Below are 11612 nucleotides of genomic sequence, written 5' to 3' on the forward strand. Positions count from 1 at the left end.
CAGCTGCAAAATGACCAGGGCAGGGTGGCAGACAGAGGATGTTGGATTTAGGTCAGGGATTTGGTGGATTGATGCTGCATCCATTCCAACCTTCGTTACTGCAGAGCCTTGTAAGCTAAAAGCTACATTTCCCAGATTTCCTAGGGTTCTGGAGGGAGGTTACCTTCCTGTTTCTTCACAGTGGCTACTGGCAAGCACCCCATATGAGTTTGTCCACATCAGTGGTCCCTTACCCATGTTAAGCATTGAACTATGTCCCCCATCCCCAAATTTCTATGTTTAAGTCCTAATCCCCAACACCTCAGAATTTGACCTTATTTGGAAACGGGGTTGCCGCAGATGTAATTAGTTAATATGAGCTCAGACTGGAGTAGGGTGGGCCCCTAATCCAATATGACTTATAAAAAGAGGACCTTTGGAAACAGCACATGCAGGGAAAACACCACGTGAAGATGAAGGCAGAGATCAGGGTGATACATCTACAAGCCAAGAAATACCAAAGATTGCCAGCAAGCCACTAGAATCCAGGAGGCTTGGAACAGATTCTCTCTCACAGCCTTAGAAGGAGCCAGTTCTGCTGACACTTATCTCGGACTTCTAGCCTCCAGAACTGTGAGATAAATTCCCATCGTTTAAGCCACCCTGTCTGGAGTACTTGGTTATAGCAGCCCTGCCTGACTGACACAATCGGTCGCTGACTTTGTGGGTGTGGCAGAGGCAGAAGTGGCCTCCTAACCCTGGACACAGCTGCAGCGGTGTGTTCTTCACATGACAGTGGAGCTCCCCCTCCAGAGTCCACTGTAGTCAGAGTTATCCAGATAAACAGAGCCAACAGAATATACAGACACATAGAAGAGGAGAGTTATCTCGGAAACTGGCTCACATGATTACAAAGGCCGGCAAGTCCCATATTTTGCCATTTGCAAGCTGGAGGACCAGGAAAGCTGCTGGTATGACTCAGTCCAGGTTCAAAGGCCTGGAGCCAGGGGTGCCACTGGTATAAGTCCCAGCGTCCCACGGAGCAAGAACCAGGAGCTCTGATGTCTGGAGATAGGAGAAGATGAATGTCCCAGCTCAAGAAGAGAGAATTCACCCTTCCTCCACCCTTTTGTTCTAGTCAGGCTCTCGATGGACTAGATGTTGCCCCTCTGCATTGGCAAAAAGCGATCTGCATTGAAAAGCCAATCTCTTCCAGAAACACCCCAACAGACACATCCAGGAGCAATGCCTTACCAGCTATCTGGGCATCCCATAGCCCAATCAAACTGATACATAAAATTGACCATCACATCACTCCTGATGGCAGCAGAGGTAGCAACGGCCCCGACAGAATAATTATGTGTTTTTCAAAGTCATTTCCAAGGGTCCTTTCTAGGGCCTGCTTCTCTAATTTTCCTAATTGTGTAAGCTTTCAATTCCCTGTAGTAAATCCCTTTCTGCTCAAATGAGCAGGAATAGTCACTTTCCTACACATGGACCCTGACTGGTAAGACTTGATTAGACAATGGATACTGAATTAAATTTTCAGTTTTGCACAGTTGCCATACATAAATTCTAAAACAAAGTAAGCTATCAAGGTCTTGTTGTATGCCTTTTTTAAAGTGATAATTGGACTGGGTGTGGTGGCTCACGCCTGTAATCCCAGCACTTTGGGAGGCTGAGGCGGGTGGATCACCTGAGGTCAGGAGTTCCAGACCAGCCTGGCCAACAGGGTGAAACCCCATCGCTACTAACAATACAAAATGAGCCGGGTATGGTGGCATGTCTCTACTAACAACATAAAATTAGCCAGGTGTGGTAGCATGTGCCTGTAATTCCAGCAACTTGGGGGCTGAGGGAGGCTGAGGGAGGAGAATCGCTTGAACCCAGGAGGCAGAAGTTTCAGTGAGCCGAGATTGCACCACTGCACTCCAGCCTGGGTGACAGAAGAAGAAACCTTCTCAAATAAATAAATAAATGTGATAATTGTCTTTTCTTCTAATCGCTAAAAACAAGAAATGCTCAATGAAAATCAAGACAAAAATCAAATACAGAAAACTATACTGAAGTAAGCCCAAATCACCCCAGATTCCCACCACCTGGAGATAACTTCTGTTCTTATTTCACTGAACATTCTTTCACACATCGCACAGTGCATTCTACATGCACAGTCACATGTGTTCCCCTGCACAGTTCAGGGTGCAATTAGTGTGGCCTGGTTTTCCTCGAAACTTCAAGTGTTCAAGCCCCATGTGCTGGTGATAGCAGGAAGTCCAACATGCAGCCCAGCTGCTCTCTACAGGGTTCTCACTGCCTCCCGCTTACACACAGAGGGTTCCCATACAGGCGTCTTGGAAGGAGGTGTCCAGTCCCACGTGGTCCTGTATCAATGCACTGACCATGGTGGAAGGACATGAATAACCGAGCAGAAGCTAATCCTGGTGAGTAATATTCGAGCTGTCAGTCAGGTTCACTACTCCCAAAGCAGACACAGTGGTGGAAGCCAGTGCTCCCCCTAGACCAGAGAAGGGCTCCAAGCCAACCACCTAGGGCCCTTGAATGCAAGCGTTTCCCACAAAGATTTGGGAGGACTGGGCTACACCATTGTGCCCCTTGCCATAACCATTCTTCCCTGGCGATCAACACAAAAGGTGTATTACATCCTTCTCCCAGGACAATGAGTCAATTCACCCTCCCCTGCCATTCCCAGAGATACTACCTTTGGGCACTCCACAGTGACTTCCTGTCCTGGCCTGGCTATGCAGTAGATAAGGGAAGAGACAACACACAAATTCAACCTCCAGCAGGGCGCCTTGCTACTCTCACACTTACCCTCTCCTGACACACACACATACGTACACATCATTTGACTTAAAAGGGATTGTATAATTTATCTTCTTCAATACCATGCTTTTAAAAATAAAAAATAAAAAAAACTTGGGCCGGGCACAGTGGCTCACACCTGTAATCCCAACACTTTGGGAGGTCGAGGCAGGCAGATCATAAGGTCAGGAGATCAAGACCATCCTGGCTAACACGGTGAAACCCCGTCTCTACTAAAAATACAAAAAATTAGCTGGGCATGATGGCGGGCGCCTGTAGTCCCAGCTACTCAGGAGGCTGAGTCAGGAGAATCGCTTGAACCTGGGAGGCAAAGGTTGCAGTGAGCCAAGATCGCACCATTGCACTTCAGCCTGGGCTACTCAGTGAGACTCCATCTCAAAAAAACAAACAGAAAAAGAAAGAAAGAAAGAAAGAAAACTCAATAGCAAGTTGTAGACAGTTTTTTGTTTGTTTTGTTTTGTTTTGCTATGTTTTGTTTTGTTTTGTTTTGAGACAAGGTCTCGTTCTATAGCCCAGACTGGAGTGCAGTCATGCAATCTCGGCTTACTGTAGCCTCTGCCTCACAGGCTCAAGTGATCCTCCCCCTTCAGCCTCCCAGGGAGCTGGGATTACAGGCACACTCCACCAGGCCCAGCTAATTGTTTGTATTTTTTGTAGAGACGGGGTTTCACCATGTTGCCCAGGATGGTCTCAAACTCCTGGGCTCAAGAGATCCTCTTGCCTCAGCCTCCCGAAGTGCTGGGATTCCAGGTGCGAGCCACCGCGCCTAGCCATGTGGACAGCTTTCCATGGTATGATGTTCTGAGAAAATGGTTGGATTGCAAGGCAAATAATTATAGGCATTTCATCACTAATTGTCCATGTTCCCATCTCGCATATAACAACTCTACCAACAACAACAACAAAAAAGTTTTATGTTCATCGAAGAGAATATATGGAGCTTGATTTTTAACCCAGGGGTTATGGGCCTTTTCAATGTAAAATTATTTCCCAACCGGCCACCTCCAAACTGAGCCTTCTGGGTAGAATTAGTGTGAATTCAGGGTTGCAGATTAGGGACAGGTTGGGAGGTGAGAACAGAAAGGGTGAAGTAAAGTCCATAGGATCTCAGGGCTGGAAGGGACTTGCCAAGTTGTCCAGCCTCTGCTTGCATTCCCTTAGTAACAGGGAGCTCACCACGTTACCAAGACAGCTTGTTAGCCCACTTCATCCTTGGTTAGTTCCACTGGCTTAAAAAGTATTTCCCACGTGGATCTAGATTCCATCTTCCTAAAGGTTCCAACTAAAGGTACCAATTCAAGGTTTCCCTTGGTCACTCTGTAGAGAAGTAGAGCCGGCTCTCCCAGGGCCCATGAGTCCTCTGTTCTCCTGGACAGCATCCCCCTCCCCCTGACTAAACACACCCTCTGAAAACACAGGACTCACCGATGCAAACTCACTCTCATAGTCAGCTCCTAATAGGAACCTCCCTTCACCTCCCAAGAAGCCTTACTCACACATACCAAGCCGCAGTCTGTCGACCGGTTTTCTCAAGGAATGGAGGGATTTCAAGGCTGCCTCTCCCCGTCTGGAAAGAAAAGCCACTTCACACAGTGAGTGGTTCATAATGTAAAGTGTTCATAACTCCCAAGAGATAGTATGGGCAGGAAATAGAAACAGCTTCCAAATATTTGAGACAGATTTATGGACACTGAGTCACAAATGGCTGCCATATACTTCTCCTTTTGAGCTAGTTTGGTGCCAGACTACCTCTCTTCTGATGTTCAAGGACCTGTCTCCAGGTCGCTTCAGTTCCTTGTCTTGACCTCCCGCAATGGGCTTTCTGCTGACCAAGCCCGTTGACTCACAGACGTAGCCGACCAAAGCACTCAGCCAGGTGCAGATTTTGGGCATTGAAATGGTGGAGCTCTCTCCACAGCTTGCACTGCTAGTTTTTCTCTTTGTTCTTGATGACGAATTCTCTACTGTTTATACAGTAGCAGAACTCACAGAAGCATAACTTACATTTCACAGCCTCCAGAGTGGACTTTACATAAACACGACGTTTCTGTTAGGCCGGCTTTATCTTCCTCCTAGAATCTGTCGGTGGTGCTTTGGAGTATTCAACTGGGCCACTGTGCAGGGGTAGGGAGTGGTGTCACAAGCCTTCCCTAACCCACCATCTCTGACCTGCACCCCAGGGCATGCACATGAAAGGAATACATCTTCTTGGTTTGGAAAAGAAGGGGATGACATTAGTGGCGAAACCTCTGTGTCGGGGTCTTGCACCGCAACTCTGAGTCATAGCTTACATCCATCAAGCCCTCACTCTGAAGAGGCTGGGGGCTAAACCTTCACAACCATTGTCTCAGTCATGTTACTCACCCTGTGTTACAGAGGAGACAGTGATCTTCACAGAAGTTGGTTCGTGGAGGGCCTTTCCCAGCCCCACCGTTGGGAGAAGAGGGGCAGGGCTGAGCCAAGTCTGACTGGAGTCCTGCTCACCTTCCCCCAGGACTGCACGGGCCACCTCGCCCAGCCCTCATGGCAATGCTGAAGGCAGGTGTGATTCTCACCATTTTATTACCCAGGGGGAAAGGGAGGCACCAGCCGGAAAGGGAGGCTGGGAGCGGCAGTTTAATAACCTGTCCAGACCTCACAGCTAGGAAGTGGCCAAGGCAGGAAGAAGCCCACCAGCCTCTCAACACCAACAGAATTCTTTCCTCAGAAGGAATGAGGGAGGGTAGAGGGGTAAGCACATGGCATTTTTAATCCTCCTGTTGGACTGGGAGCCTCTTAAGGTCAGGGACAGTGTCTGATTCAGCACCCCACCCCTCAAGTGGCCCCACTCAGGATGTCACAAGGCCCTGTGTGCTACTGGAGGGGGTCCTGGGGTCGGTGACAGGCAGACCACAGCCTCTGGCCTGGAACGAGCAGAGAGGGGTTGGCAGGCCCATCCAGGCTGGGGGTCTGAGGAACTGTGAACGAGGCTGTGAACAGAGACCGCTGGGGTCCAGCAGACCTGGCCACAGAAGGGAAGCTCTGCACAGTGGAAGGCAGGACCGGGTGGCAGCCCCGGGAGCAGGCCTTGCTGGACCCTGGGAGGAGCCCTCCATGGGCCTCAGCACGACACTCCTAGGCTGGCAGCTGAGGCCTGGTTCCCGTGATCCCTTGATTTGTCTTTTCTGACCTTTCTTCACAGAGACCCTAGGAAGCCTGGGGACCCAGAGCCTGCCAGGGGAAGTCATACTCTCATGAAAGAGCTAGCCAGCAAGAAACTAGAACCGTGGACATGTAAGATAGGCACACAAGTGGCGAGTCCTAAGACGGAAGCAAGCAGAGGGTGTGACAGAATACTGAGGGGACCAGGGAATGGCTCTTCCAGAGGGGACTTCTCAGTCGGAGACAGGAGCAGGGGAAGGAGCGGCCATGGGAAGCTCTGGCAAGAAGGCATTTTTGGTGGCGAGCAATGCAAGCGCAAAAGCCCTGAGGTGTGAAAAACATTAAAGAATCTGTAGGAGGCCAAGGTGGCCAAGCAAAAGGAGAAAGAGGGACTCCAGCAAGAGATGGGCATTTCTCAGGACTGCAATGGCAGGAGAAAGAGATCCCCCTGAAGGACGTTCTAGATTCAAGCCCCTGCCCTGTGGCGACCCTGCCAAGTGGCTGGGTCAGGATCTTCCCTGTCAGGCCCAGGCCTCGTTTGCATGATGATGGGGGTAGCTTCTCAGGGTCCGGGCTCTCCTTCCCCATGTTCTCCTGTTCCCCCCATTCCCATCACCCAGATTCCGGGAGCCAGGACTGGTGTCTCCCCCACTGGAGGTTCCCAGGAGGTCTCAGGACTCCCACTGCAGTCCCAGGACGCAGGGGCTGGGTGAGAGGAAGGAAATTCTCACACAGCTTTCTCCCAGGGAGTTTGCTCTTGTTCCCAGGCTGACAACTGGCAACCCTCAGAACTCTGTTCCCCACCCCCTTCCTCCTCCTCCTCCTCCTCCTCCTCCTCCTCCTCTTTTCCCTGCCTCCCTCTCTCCCCTGCCCCCCTTCTCAGGCTTAATGACTTCCACATGGGCCTCTGGCGGCTGGAGCCAAGCCTCCCAGCATTGTCTGAAATCTCCAAATTTAGAAGAAATATGAAAATTGTCAACCACTCCTTCCTTAGGGGGTAAAAGCAACATTCTGCACCGGGGGCAGGTCAAGGCGAGGTAGTCACGTGGGGGGCGCCTGGGCCAATGGGGGGCCCTGGGAGGGCTCAGCACCCACCTCGCCCCAACGCGGGGCTCGCCTCTTCAGCTCATATAAGGTAAAAGGCAGAGTGGCCTCTGTGGCCAGGGAGCCGCAGGCAAGGGACTAAGGGGGGGGGGCTCAGTGCCAGCTGCTTAAAAATGCCCCTGTGGCAGCGAGGGGCACCAGAGGCTGGGTCTAATTAGTTGAGAAGCAGTGACAACCCCAACCACTCACCAAACAGGCTGGTTCCCATCTCCAGGCCCCAAGGAGCCACACCTGGACCAGATCCCAGGAAAGGTAAGCACCAGCAGGAGACCTGGGATCCGTGGATGGGGGCCTCTGGGACATTTCCCCAGCGGGATGCTGCATCTGGGGGTCTTGCTCTCTTGCTAACTGGCTCTGTCCTTTTCTGGACACAGATTCTCTGGGTCTCAATTTCCCCATCTGCACAGGGGCTGGAGTCAATGATCTCTAAGCATCCATCCAGCTCATCGGCTCTAATTCTGTGGTCCTGTTGGCTTCTAGGATTCCTTGTTGTTGTAGTCAACTGGGGGAAGAAGGGGCAGAGGGAGCGAACAGAGTTAACATCCTATCAGCCCGAGCTTCACCACGGCACCCGAGTCTGGGGCAGTCTCCCCGGCTTCTACATAGGCAGTGCTTCTTCCTCATTCTATGGGGCTTTGATTTTGCAATTCCGAGAGCCTGGGGGTCCCAGCAAGGAAAACGGTTTTCAAATAATGGTTTTGAGAAACAAAGCTGGGGAAAAGGCAATGTAAGCTCAGGGTCTGGCAGGCAGGCAGAGATCCTGGGAAGGCTGGGTGCTGACTGCACATGGAGCAGTGGGAAGGGATGCTGGCGAGAGAAGACGGGGGCACTTAGGCTCCGGCCCCAGCTCTGCTCTCAGTGCCTGGCTGTGTGGTATTGGGCTGGCCCCTTCCCCTCTCTGGGCCATAGTTTCCCCATCTGTATAGTAAGGCCATTGGACAAAATGATTCCTCTGCAGATGTGGCTTCTGAGTTGTTTGTGCCTGAGGGACAGCCAGTGTTGGGAAGTTCCCCCAGGAGATCCCTGAGCCGAGTCTGCCCTTTGACCACAAGCTTGGAGTCCAAGCAGATGAAGCCCTGTGGGAGCTTTTGGAATTTGAGCCTGAGTGAGGGAGAGTAGCTGAAGGTTCTGTGACTGAAGGCTTGGCCAGAGGGGTGCCCCGAGCCCTCCAGATGAACTTGACTGCAACCAGCCTCTGGTGGGGAAAGGACTGATCTCTGGATTCGACCACACAGGAGTGCAGGACGTGGAAGTAGGAAAGGATGGAGAAGACAGCAGAGGGCTTCAGAGGATGAAGTGGTGGGACCAGGAGATTCAGAGAAACGCAGGAGGCTTGTGATGGGAGGCAGAGCTGGGTAGAGGCAGAGGCTTAGGTTTGGAACTTGAAGATGTACAGACGACGTGGAGTCGGGCTCCTCTGAACACACTCTGGCCACGTCCGGAGCCTAGAACAGAACACAGTCCTCTAGCACCGTCCTCTGTCAGGTACCCTCACCTTCCTGCTGCTTGTCACACAAGGCCCAAGGCCAACATGGTTCAGAAGGAGGCTCTGAATTCAACTGCCTGGGTCCAATTATGACTTGTTTACTTAGTGGACAGGTGACTCTGGGCAAGTTGCTTGCTGTGTGAGCCTCAGCTTCCTCCTCTGTAAAATGGGTACAGTTCTGAGATTGCATGGTCATCATGAGGAGTGAAGGATGAAGGCACATAGAGCAGGATGAATGGGGCTGAGGTGACATCGCAGTCTGAGCCCACGCCGCCTGCGGGCAAGATACCCTGAGCTATGTTGAGGGACAAGTGGGAATGGAACCCAGTCAGGGAATGCCCAGAGTTGCTGAAGGGCTCTGGAACAGGCTCTGGAAAGAGGCAGGAGGAATTGAAAGTCAGAGGCTGTGGGACACAGGAAGGTGATCAGCTTGAGATGCCTGAAGGACTGGGGGGGGCGGGTCTCCTCTCCTGCCTTTCTAGGGTATTGTGTGAGCAATGTATCTGAACCACTGTGCACTCACCTGCTGACAGGGGACCCCGGGCAGGGCCTAGGAATCTGCATTACGAGCTCCCTATGAATTCCCATGCACATGGAAGTTTGGGAAATGCCAGGCTATAGGGCAGCCTAGGACTCTCACAAACAGCCGAGGCCACGGAAGCCACAGAGAGAAAGCATTGCTTTAGGTTCTTTAGCGAGCTGATGGCAGAGCTGGAACAGAACCTGCCTCTCTGCCCAGCCAGGGATTCCATAAGGTGGTGCAAATCAGGAGAAATCGATTACACTATTTGTGGAGTTCTTGTGAGCTCCAGGCATTACCTAAGATCTTCACATGAACTAACTCATTTACTCCTCACAAGAACCACTGAGGAAGGAGCAATTATTATCCCCACTCCACAGATGAGGTACCTGAGGTAAAGAGAGGTTAGGTGGCTTACCTGAGGTCACACAGCTCATGAGTTGTTAAGTCGTGTGTGCCAGCCGCCCCTGGGGGTGCTAACTCCCCCAGGAGTCTCCCACCTCCTGCCCTGCCTCTTAGCTACCTCAAAACTTCCTGGGGACCCTCCAGCAGACCTCATGGAAGGGGGCGGAATATGTATAGGAGACTTCTGGGAGTCAGACACTGTGCTAAACAGCTTGCATTACCATTTAATCCGCCCAGGATTCCTGTGAGGCAGAAATCAGCATCGTTCCCTCGCCCTCACTTTCTAGAGAAGGAAGCCACTGCAGCTCACCCAATGTCACGCAACTAAAAAGCAGCCAACGGGATTTGAACCCAGTCTATGCATCTGTAGAGCACACACTCTTGGGCTGCCCACCCCAACACCTCTGAGGGCAGTAACGAGGAATCCCACCTCGCAGAGGAGACGGAGGCCAGGAGGGAGGAGGCTCTGCCGGACCTGAGCCCAAGCCTTCTAGCTCTGAGGCCACTGTTCTTCCCTTCAACCCTGCTGCTTCCCACAACAGAAAGTTTATCACTGGTCCCTCCCAGCCCTTTGGGCAAAATCAACCCCTTCCCAGCCTGGCCATTTCTAGGGGAAAATGACACCCAACACCTATCCTTTTTTTTTTTCCCTTTTCTGAAATGAGGTCTTGCTCTGTAAACCAGGCTGGAGCGCAGTGACACTTCTCAGCTGACTGCAACCTCTGCCTTCCAGGCTCGAGCGATCCTTCCACCTCAGCCTCCCAAGTAGCTGGGATTACAGACATGTGCCACCACATCTAGCTAATTTTTTGTATTTTTTATAGAGACAGGGTTTCGTCATTTATCCAGGCTGGCCTCAAACTCCTGGGCTCAAGCGATTTCCCCAACCTCAGCCTCCCAAAGTGCTAGGATTACAGGCGTGGGCCACCGCACCCAGCCAACACCTATCCTTGAGGAATAGAAAGATCCAGCCTCCACACCACACACCATCACTGACTCAAGTGGCTGTGTCTGATTCCTGGGTGAGCCTGAGGGTTTCGGAGAGGTGATCTCTGAGGTCCTCACTGCTGGGCTTTTCCTGCAATTTTCCAACTAAACTCTCCCAGGGGCTCAGCACCATGGGGTGGTTCAAAGAACCATGATGAAGGCTGGTTTGAATTGTCGTGATGACCATTTTTGTCCACATCTCTTGGTACCCATAAGCCAGACTTTCTCTGGAGCTTATACCTAGAAGGGGTTCTGGGTCCTGGGGTGCAGGCCTGTCAGCTTTACAGGAGAGCACAGGATTGCTTTCCAAAGTGGCTGAACCAGGTAATGCTCCCATCAGCAGTGTATGAGCGTCCCCATCTCCTTGACCACACTTGAAGTCATCAGATTCCTTGAAGCATATAGGTTGCACACTTCATTTTGCATGTATCAAATTTGTGTAATAAAAAATGTAAGGAAGCCATGGAAATAAAAACATAGGTATGCCTTCTGCAGGCTGCTATGCTCCTGTGCACAAAGGTGTCTAGAACTTTGCCCTCCACGCACAAGTTGCAGAGCACCCTCATCAGGACATTTACGAAGGCCCTGGGGTGGGATGGGAACTGCCTTTGTGGTCCTTCCCCAGCCCAGCAGTATGCAGTGGCCGGGGTCCAATCAAAGGTCACCTGGGAGGGTGAGTTGCAGGAATTTGGGGGAAAGAGCCCAAGGTGGCTGCCGCCTGCTAACAGCTTGTCTAGACAGGTCCCATGGGGCTTCACCGCACATTGCGAGAGCCCTGGCCAGCCCCCTGCCCACTTGCAAAAGAGGCTGTTGGCAACAACACTTCACCACCAGAAACCTTTACTCCAGTTCGAAACACGCCTTAATGCACAGCGTGAATGACCCACTCTCATGGCCCGCAGAGGTCCGCTCATTCAGGCCCCCGTTTGTTCAGATGAGGAAACTGAGGTGGACTCCGAAGCCTGAGGGCTTTCCGATGTGGAGTGAGTCCCTGTGCCCAGGTGATAAGGGGACCAGGCAGGTCTGGAGCAGGGCTGGGTGGGGCTCAGATATAACAGGCTGGCAGTTAGAGGTGCCAGATGTGAGCCAGGCTGCTGGGTTTGAATCCTGCATCTGCCTCACAGCAGCAGTAGGACCTCAGGCGAC

At 51.8% G+C, this 11612-nt stretch overlaps 1 protein-coding gene across 1 annotated transcript in view; it reads right to left on the minus strand.

The window, feature by feature from the left end:
• Positions 1-4405, minus strand: part of IL17B (interleukin 17B) — a 29719-nt gene extending 25314 nt beyond the window's left edge. Inside the window, exon 1 of the mRNA XM_073994560.1 lies at positions 4326-4405. The gene's annotated coding sequence lies outside the window, so the exon portion shown is untranslated. The remainder of the gene's footprint in view (positions 1-4325) is intronic.
• Between the last annotated feature and the right edge of the window lie 7207 nt (positions 4406-11612).

The sequence above is a fragment of the Macaca fascicularis genome, chromosome 6, assembly GCF_037993035.2.
Source record: "Macaca fascicularis isolate 582-1 chromosome 6, T2T-MFA8v1.1".
Classification (NCBI taxonomy): Eukaryota; Metazoa; Chordata; class Mammalia; order Primates; family Cercopithecidae; genus Macaca; species Macaca fascicularis.